Genomic DNA, 9,936 nt, shown 5'->3' with positions numbered 1-9,936 from the left:
AAAAGTCAGCAAATAATAAATACAGTTCCTGGGTACTACAGGATGGCAGGAGCCACAGGGCACTGGTAGTGTGAGATAGTTCTTATGATCTTCTAGATGGAAAGTCCTTACCAGGCCCGACTGTAGCAATGGAGATAACCCAGGATTGTGCCAGCTGGTGTTCCAGGAAAAGCTGGGTTGCTGAAGGTAAAACAGCTGCTGTGGATACTGGCTGGAACCAGACTGTTGTTAGCACGGAGTGGATACTGGCTGGAACCAGTTAAATAATAAATGAACTTGGGAGCGATGAAATATGAACTGAAATGTAGAACTTGAGAGCGGAGAAATAATAATACCGGTGGAGAGTGGTAAAGTGTAGAAAGGACACCGGCCCTTTAAGGGAAGCTGTACTCTGCTGGAAGCTGAGCTGGAAGCAGGTAATGTTGTAGCTGGAAACAGATGAATCCACAATGGATTGGTGAGTCAGGCTACACCGCAGGTGGAATGCTGGTGCGGGTCTCTATGGTGGAAGTCTTGAGACAGGAGCTGGAACCTGGAAGACAATCACAGGAGAGAGACAAACAGGAACTAGGTTTGACAACCAAAGCACTGACGCCTTCCTTGCTCAGGCACAGTGTATTTATACCTGCAGCAAGGAAGGGATTGGCTAGGCAATTATGCAGATTATCAATACTGAGAACAGATTGGTGGAAATGATCAGCTGACAGAATCCAAGATGGCTGCGCCCATGCAGACACTTGGAGGGAAGTTTGGTTTGTAATCCATGTGGTAATGAAAACAGTAATGGTGGCGCCGGCCACCGGAGACAGGAGGCGCCAGGCTGTCAGATGCACATCCAACCACGCGGACACAGCGGAGGCCGCGGCTGACGTAATCGCCACTCAGACACTCTGCATGCAGAAGTTCAGGGACGGCGGCGGAGGCCGCGGGAGACGCCATGCCAGGTGTAATATGGCGTTACTGTGACAGCGTCCCAGAGTGACAGGAGAGGATACAGGAATGTACACATCAGGATAACAGATGGGATCCGGTCCTGGAGCGCTGAGCCAGCCTTAGGAGGCATCTGATGGGTAAGAAATGGCGTCCAGATACCCGGATCGTGACAGCACCCCCCCCTTTAGGAGTGGCCCCAGGACACTTCTTTGGCTTTTGAGGAAACTTGGAATGGAATCTCCGGACCAAGGCAGGAGCATGGACATCAGAAGCATTGGTCCATGAACGTTCCTCAGGACCATAACCCTTCCAGTCAATAAGATATTGTAGTTGACCGTAACAGTGACGTGAGTCCAGGATCTTGGCCACTTCATACTCAACGCCTCGTTGAGTTTGGACTTTCGGAGTTGGAGGAAGTGAGGAATGAAACCGATTCAAGATCAGCGGTTTCAACAGGGAAACATGGAATGTCCTGGGTATTTTTAAGAAGGGAGGCAACTGGAGTCTGTAAGCAACAGGATTGATGACTTGTTCAATCTTGAAAGGACCGATATAGCGAGGTGCAAACTTCATACTGGGAACTCTTAACCTCAAATTCTTCGTGGATAACCATACCCGATCACCCACCTTGAGAGCAGGAACTGCTCGACGCTTCTTATCCGCAAACTTCTTGTACCTGAACGATGCCTTGAGCAGAGCTGATCGTACGCTCTTCCAGATATTGGCAAACTGATGCAAGGTGATATCCACTGCGGGAACAGAAGTTGCTGGAAGCGGTTGGAACTCAGGGGCTTTAGGGTGGAATCCAAAGTTAGTGAAGAATGGTGTTGAAGCAGATGAAGAATGATACTGGTTGTTATGACAGAACTCGGCCCAGGGAAGTAATTGAACCCAGTCATCTTGAGAGGAGGACACATAGATGCGGAGGAAGGCCTCCAAGTCCTGATTCACCCTCTCGGTTTGACCATTGGTCTGAGGATGGTAAGCCGTGGAAAACTTTAGCTTGACTTGGAGGACTTGACATAAACTTCGCCAGAATTTGGCTGTGAATTGAACTCCTCGATCTGAGATAATTTCTTCAGGAAGACCGTGGAGTCGGAAGATCTCTTGTATGAATACTTGAGCCAACTTGGAAGCTGACGGAAGACCGGTGAGAGGAATGAAGTGTGCCATCTTGGTGAACCGGTCAACTACCACCCAGATGGTATTGAACTTGTTGCACATGGGTAAGTCTGTAATGAAATCCATCGACAAGTGGGTCCATGGTCGACGGGGAACGGATAGTGGAACCAGTTGCCCCGCAGGCGACTGGCGGGATACTTTATGTTGGGCACACTTTGGGCAAGATGCAATAAACTCCAAGACGTCCTTTTTCAGAGTTGGCCACCAATAGGACCTAGAGATAAACTCCAGGGTTTTTTGGATACCTGTATGTCCGGCAAAACGGGAAGCATGGGCCCAATGCATGAGCTTCTTCCTTAGCATCGGCTTCACAAAACTTTTCCCTGATGGGGGCGTAGAGTCCATCCCTACCGTGGAGAATGCCAACGGATTTATAATAGGATGCTTGTCTGAAGACTCTGACTCATTTTCTTGCTCCCATGAGCGGGAAAGGGCATCGGCCTTGCGATTCTGAGAGCCCGGACAGAACTGGAGTTTAAAGTCGAACCTGGAAAAGAAAAGTGCCCATCTGGCCTGACGAGGGTTGAGACATTGTGCGCCCTTCAGGTATAAAAGGTTCTTGTGGTCTGTAAGTATGGTGATTGAATGAGAAGCTCCCTCCAACAGATACCTCCACTCTTCTAGAGCGAGCTTGATGGCTAGCAACTCCTGGTCGCCAATGGCATAGTTGCGCTCAGCTGGGGAGAACTTCCGGGAGAAGAAACTGCAAGGGTGTAAATGGCCATCTTTAGCCCTCTGAGATAACACCGCTCCTACTCCAACGGAGGAGGCATCCACCTCTAAGATGAAAGGAGAGTCGATGTCAGGCTGTTTCAGAACAGGCGCAGAGATGAACCTTTGTTTTAAAAGATGAAATGCTTGCATGGCTTCTTCAGACCACTTGGACGGGTTAGCACCCTTCTTAGTGAAAGCAGTAATAGGTGCCACAATGGTGGAAAAGTATCGTATAAACTTTCGGTAATAGTTGGCGAACCCTAAGAACCTCTGGACCCCTTTGAGGGTTAAGGGTACCGGCCAATTTTGGATTGCTTGTAGTTTCTCAGGATCCATCTCTAGTCCGGAACCAGACACAATGTACCCTAGAAACGGAATGGACTTGACTTCAAAGACGCATTTTTCTAATTTGCAATAGAGATGATTGACACGGAGACGGGTCAGAACCTCTTTAACCCAAAAACGATGTTCCTCTAAATCGTTGGCAAAAATGAGGATATCGTCTAGATAGACCACGACATGACGGTATAGAATGTCTCTGAAGATCTCATTGACAAAATGCTGGAAGACAGCTGGAGCATTGCTCAATCCGAAGGGCATGACGAGGTACTCATAATGTCCGTCACGGGTGTTAAAGGCGGTCTTCCACTCGTCACCCTCACGGATCCGGATGAGATTGTATGCACCTCGCAAGTCCAGCTTTGTAAAGATGGTAGCTCCGCTAACTCTGTCAAAGAGCTCAGTAATCAGGGGTAAAGGATAACGGTTCTTGATGGTAATGTCGTTCAAACCTCTGTAGTCGATGCACGGCCGCAGACCACCATCTTTCTTTTTTACAAAAAAGAAGCCTGCGCCGGCTGGGGAAGAAGAAGGTCGAATGAACCCCTTTGCTAGGTTCTCTTTAATGTATTCCTCCATAGAATGCGTCTCAGGCAGAGACAACGGATAAGTTCGGCCTCGAGGTGGAACCTTCCCTGGAACGAGATCAATCGGGCAGTCCCATTCTCTATGAGGAGGAAGGATATCAGCAGAAGCTTTACTGAACACATCCGTGAAATCTTGATATGGAGGAGGTGGAACATCAGACGACCTGGGGGAGGAAGAACAGACAGGCAATACTTTAAACAGACATGTCTCTGCACAGGAGGAACCCCATGCCAGGATTTGCGTAGTCGTCCAATCAATTGTAGGATTGTGAAGACGGAGCCATGGAAGGCCCAGGACCACAGGATGTGTGGCTCTTGGAATCACTAAAAGTGAAATAAGTTCGGAATGAAGAACTCCCACTCTCAGACGAACTGGTAGAGTCCTTAGAGCAATAACAGTATCAAAAATTTTACTGCCATCCACGGCAGTTAAGGAAAAGGAGGAAGGAAGTCTCTCGGTGGGTAGGGACCACCGTTTAACATAGGCTTCAGTAATAAAGTTCCCAGCTGCTCCGGAATCAAGGAGGGCAATGACGTTCCGATAACGTTGAGCAACTTGAAGCGAGACTGGGAGATTACAATCATGAGGAGATGGAGAGGAGATCATTACTCCTAGCCGGCCCTCTCCTGGGCGAGCTAGGGTTTGGAGTTTTCCCGGACGTTCGGGACAGGCATTGATGGTGTGAGATGGAGCTGCACAGTAAAGACAAAGAGACTCAGAGAGACGTCTTCGGCGCTCAGCAGGAGTTAAACGGGAACGGCCAATTTGCATGGACTCATCTTTAGATGGTGACAGTTGACGAGGAGGAGGAGCAGAAGATTTTGGAGCAGATGATCTTCCACGCTCAGTTGCTCTCTCTCTGAAACGTAAATCAACTTTCGTGCAGAGTGAGATTAGCTCATCTAACTTAGAAGGTAAGTCTCTGGTAGCTAACTCATCTTTAATAAGCTCAGATAAGCCATGCCAGAATGCAGCATACAGGGCCTCGTCGTTCCATGCCAGTTCGGATGCCAGGATCTGGAACTGTATCAGATATTGTCCTACAGTACGTGACCCCTGGCGTAAACGGAGAATCTCGGATGAAGCTGAGGTTACCCGGCCTGGCTCGTCGAAGATGCGCCTGAATGTTGACACGAATGCAGTGTAAGAAGATAGCAGGGTGTCGGACCTCTCCCATAACGGTGATGCCCAGTCAAGGGCGGAGCCACTGAGAAGAGAGATGATGTAGGCAATTTTTGTACGGTCACTGGGAAAATTGCCAGGTTGTAGCTCAAACTGAATCTCACACTGGTTGAGAAATCCCCTGCAGAATCTTGGAGATCCGTCAAATTTTGCTGGCGTTGGAAGATGAAGACGTGGAGCAGAAATGGGTAAGGTGGGTGGGGTTATAGCTGGAGTCACTGTGGTTGACGCACCAGATGCGCCTGATCCACGGAGAGTTGTCTGAATCCCATCCAGTCGAGTAGAGAGATCCTGGAGACAGCGGATGATGTGGCCCTGTGCAGCCTCCTGATGTTCTAGTCGGGCTGCCAGTTCTTGCATCGGCCTGGCCGCTTGATCCTGGTCTCCGGCTGGATTCATTAGGTCAGTGCTTACTGTCACAACTGAGGGCCTGAGCTGACGGGAGGCAGCCTCAGTTGTAGGGGCTGAGATGTACCGGAACCTGGGAGGTTGTATCAGACCCCTGGACATGTAAGTAACATGAATAATAACTGCCCGAAGGCGTGACCACGACAACTTGGATAAAAGTCAATGATGTTTATTATGACAACTCCGCAACACAGCAGCAGTAAAAGAAAACGTAAAAGTCAGCAAATAATAAATACAGTTCCTGGGTACTACAGGATGGCAGGAGCCACAGGGCACTGGTAGTGTGAGATAGTTCTTATGATCTTCTAGATGGAAAGTCCTTACCAGGCCCGACTGTAGCAATGGAGATAACCCAGGATTGTGCCAGCTGGTGTTCCAGGAAAAGCTGGGTTGCTGAAGGTAAAACAGCTGCTGTGGATACTGGCTGGAACCAGACTGTTGTTAGCACGGAGTGGATACTGGCTGGAACCAGTTAAATAATAAATGAACTTGGGAGCGATGAAATATGAACTGAAATGTAGAACTTGAGAGCGGAGAAATAATAATACCGGTGGAGAGTGGTAAAGTGTAGAAAGGACACCGGCCCTTTAAGGAAAGCTGTACTCTGCTGGAAGCTGAGCTGGAAGCAGGTAATGTTGTAGCTGGAAACAGATGAATCCACAATGGATTGGAGAGTCAGGCTACACCGCAGGTGGAATGCTGGTGCGGGTCTCTATGGTGGAAGTCTTGAGACAGGAGCTGGAACCTGGAAGACAATCACAGGAGAGAGACAAACAGGAACTAGGTTTGACAACCAAAGCACTGACGCCTTCCTTGCTCAGGCACAGTGTATTTATACCTGCAGCAAGGAAGGGATTGGCTAGGCAATTATGCAGATTATCAATACTGAGAACAGATTGGTGGAAATGATCAGCTGACAGAATCCAAGATGGCTGCGCCCATGCAGACACTTGGAGGGAAGTTTGGTTTGTAATCCATGTGGTAATGAAAACAGTAATGGTGGCGCCGGCCACCGGAGACAGGAGGCGCCAGGCTGACAGATGCACATCCAACCACGCGGACACAGCGGAGGCCGCGGCTGACGTAATCGCCACTCAGACACTCTGCATGCAGAAGTTCAGGGATGGCGGCGGAGGCCGCGGGAGACGCCATGCCAGGTGTAATATGGCGTTACTGTGACAGCGTCCCAGAGTGACAGGAGAGGATACAGGAATGTACACATCAGGATAACAGATGGGATCCGGTCCTGGAGCGCTGAGCCAGCCTTAGGAGGCATCTGATGGGTAAGAAATGGCGTCCAGATACCCGGATCGTGACAGTCTGGAGACGCCAAGGAGAATGTTCTGCTGCCTGCAACATCCTCCAGCATGACCGGTTTGGCAGTGGGTCAGTAATGGTGTGGGGAGGCATTTCTTAGGGGGACCACACAGCCCTCCATGTGCTCGCCAGAGGTAGCCTGACTGCCATTAGGTACCGAGATGAGATCCTCAGACCCCTTGTAAGACCATATGCTGGTGCGGTTGGCCCTGGGTTCCTCCTAATGCAAGACAATGCTAGACCTCATGTGGCTGGAGTGTGTCAGCAGTTCCTGCAAGATGAAGGCATTGATGCTATGGACTGGCCCGCCCGTTCCCCAGACCTGAATCCAATTGAGCACATCTGGGACATCATGTCTCGCTCCATGCACCAACGCCACGTTGCACCACAGACTGTCCAGGAGTTGGCGGATGCTTTAGTCCAGGTCTGGGAGGTGATCCCTCAGGAGACCATCCGCCACCTCATCAGGAGCATGCCCTTGCGTTGTAGGGAGGTCATACAGGCACGTGGAGGCCACACACACTACTGAGCCTCATTTTGACTTGTTTTAAAGGACATTACATCAAAGTTGGATCAGCCTGTAGTGTGTTTTTCCACTTTCATTTTGAGGGTGACTCCAAATCCAGACTTCCATGGGTTAATAAATTTGATTTCCATTGGTAATTTTTGTGTGATTTTGTTGTCAGCACATTCAACTATGTAAAGAACAAAGTATTTAATAAGAATATTTAATTCATTCAGATCTAGGATGTGTTATTTTAGTGTTCCCATTATTTTTTTTGAGCAGTGTATGTAGTGTAACTGCACTGCATTGCCCCATCCGATGGCACGTTACATGGGAGAATGCAACCACACAATTCATCAAACAATGACTACACAATGGTCGTGCAGAGCGCTCACAGGTTCAATGATTGCACAACAAATTGTGTAGTGTGAACCCAGCATTAGACACTAATGTAGTGAAATAAGTGACATTCAGGGGGTAATTCCGAGTTGATCGCAGCAGGAATTTTGTTAGCAGTTGGGCAAAACCATGTGCACTGCAGGGGAGGCAGATGTAACATGTGCAGAGAGAGTTAGATTTGGGTGGGTTATTTTGTTTCTGTGCAGGGTAAATACTGGCTGCTTTATTTTTACACTGCAATTTATATTGCAGATTTAACTCACCACACCCAAATCTAACTTTCTCTGCACATGTTACATCTGCCTCCCCTGCAGTGCACATGGTTTTGCCCAACTGCTAACAAAATTCCTGCTGCGATCAACTCGGAATTACCCCCTTAGTGCGGTCAGTACTGGGCTGGTTTGCCTAGGGGGTGCCCTGTTTTTGTGGACTGATTCCCCTTGAGAATTCAGCTGCCGTGCTAAACAGGCTGAGAAGCAACAAGGCAGGCGGACCCCACACTGGGCAAACTGTAACAGCCAGCGCAATTCATGCGAGAGTTACTAGATTTAAAGGGGCAATTACTTTAAAGCATACTTGCCTACTCTCACGGAATGGCCTAGAGGTTCCCGGATATAGGATGGCGCTCACAGATTCCCAGAAGAGTGGGCAAGTCTTCCGCAGCTGTCCACTTACAGAGTAAAAGTGGGCGTTCCGGGCTGCTGGTGACACGATTCGCTCCAAACAGTATCATCGTGGCCCTGCTTCACGAGGTTGGTAATGGCGGCATTCTGTAGCAGGGGGCGGGGCCGTGATGATGCAATCACACTAACCCACTTTCCTGTGGTGACCCGCCCTGCTGAGCCGACATGACTTCCCCCTCCTGGAGAAAACAGCCAGGAAGTCAACAACTATGGTTTAATGGCGAACACCTCCTGCAAATCACAGGCTATCATATTTGGGCCGCTGCTGCGGTGACCCCCGCATGTCAGAGTACTGCTGGTAGTATCTTTTGTGCCTGACAAATGTGGGACAAAAATAATGTTGAAGGCAAAGGAACAGGTGTGGTTTATGAATAAAAAAAACTAGTTGATGTGCCCAGTTTCAACTGGGCAAAGGTTTGCTGGGCGGAACATTTTCCCCCTCTTTACCCACTTAGGAATCGAATTTTGAAAAATCTTAGTGGGTGGCTGCAAATAGCTGTCACAGTTTCCAGACCAACCAGCAGGTCACATGTTCCAGGTCATCCAGCACATGCACAGGGAGAGTTCACCAACTGTCACATTTTCCAGAGCACACTGGTGATGCATTGAAAATGACAGGCAGTCGTTTTGCCGCATAACTCCAAAATGAAGCAACCAATTACATTGGCAATATGTTTATGCAAATCTACGGACCTACTCAGACTACGGCATAGTAGAAACGTCACTCGTAAACGTCATCCTTCTATTACACAGGTCTGTGATGAAAAATAAGAATTTACTTACCGATAATTCTGTTTCTCGTAGTCCGTAGTGGATGCTGGGGACTCCGTAAGGACCATGGGGAATAGCGGCTCCGCAGGAGACTGGGCACATCTAAAGAAAGCTTTAGGACTATCTGGTCTGCACTGGCTCCTCCCCCTATGACCCTCCTCCAAGCCTCAGTTAGGATACTGTGCCCGGACGAGCGTACACAATAAGGAAGGATTTTGAATCCCGGGTAAGACTCATACCAGCCACACCAATCACACTGTACAACTTGTGATCTGAACCCAGTTAACAGCATGATAACAGAGGAGCCTCTAGAAAAGATGGCTCACTACAGCAATAACCCGATTTTTTGGTAACAATAACTATGTACCAGTATTGCAGACAATCCGCACTTGGGATGGGCGCCCAGCATCCACTACGGACTACGAGAAACAGAATTATCGGTAAGTAAATTCTTATTTTCTCTAACGTCCTAAGTGGATGCTGGGGACTCCGTAAGGACCATGGGGATTATACCAAAGCTCCCAAACGGGCGGGAGAGTGCGGATGACTCTGCAGCACCAATTGAGAGAACTCCAGGTCCTCCTCAGCCAGGGTATCAATTTTGTAGAATTTTACAAACGTATTTGCTCCTGACCAAGTAGCTGCTCGGCAAAGTTGTAAAGCCGAGACCCCTCGGGCAGCCACCCAAGATGAGCCCACCTTCCTTGTGGAGTGGGCATTTACAGATTTTTGGCTGTGACAGGCCTGCCACAGAATGTGCAAGCTGAATTGTACTACAAATCCAACGAGCAATAGTCTGCTTAGAAGCAGGAGCACCCAGCTTGTTGGGTGCATACAGGATAAACAGCGAGTCAGATTTCCTGACTCCAGCCGTCCTGGAAACATATATTTTCAGGGCCCTGACAACGTCTAGGA

Source organism: Pseudophryne corroboree, chromosome 10 (genome assembly GCF_028390025.1).
Source record: "Pseudophryne corroboree isolate aPseCor3 chromosome 10, aPseCor3.hap2, whole genome shotgun sequence".
NCBI lineage: Eukaryota > Metazoa > Chordata > Amphibia > Anura > Myobatrachidae > Pseudophryne > Pseudophryne corroboree.
This window is presented reverse-complemented; position numbering follows the sequence as displayed.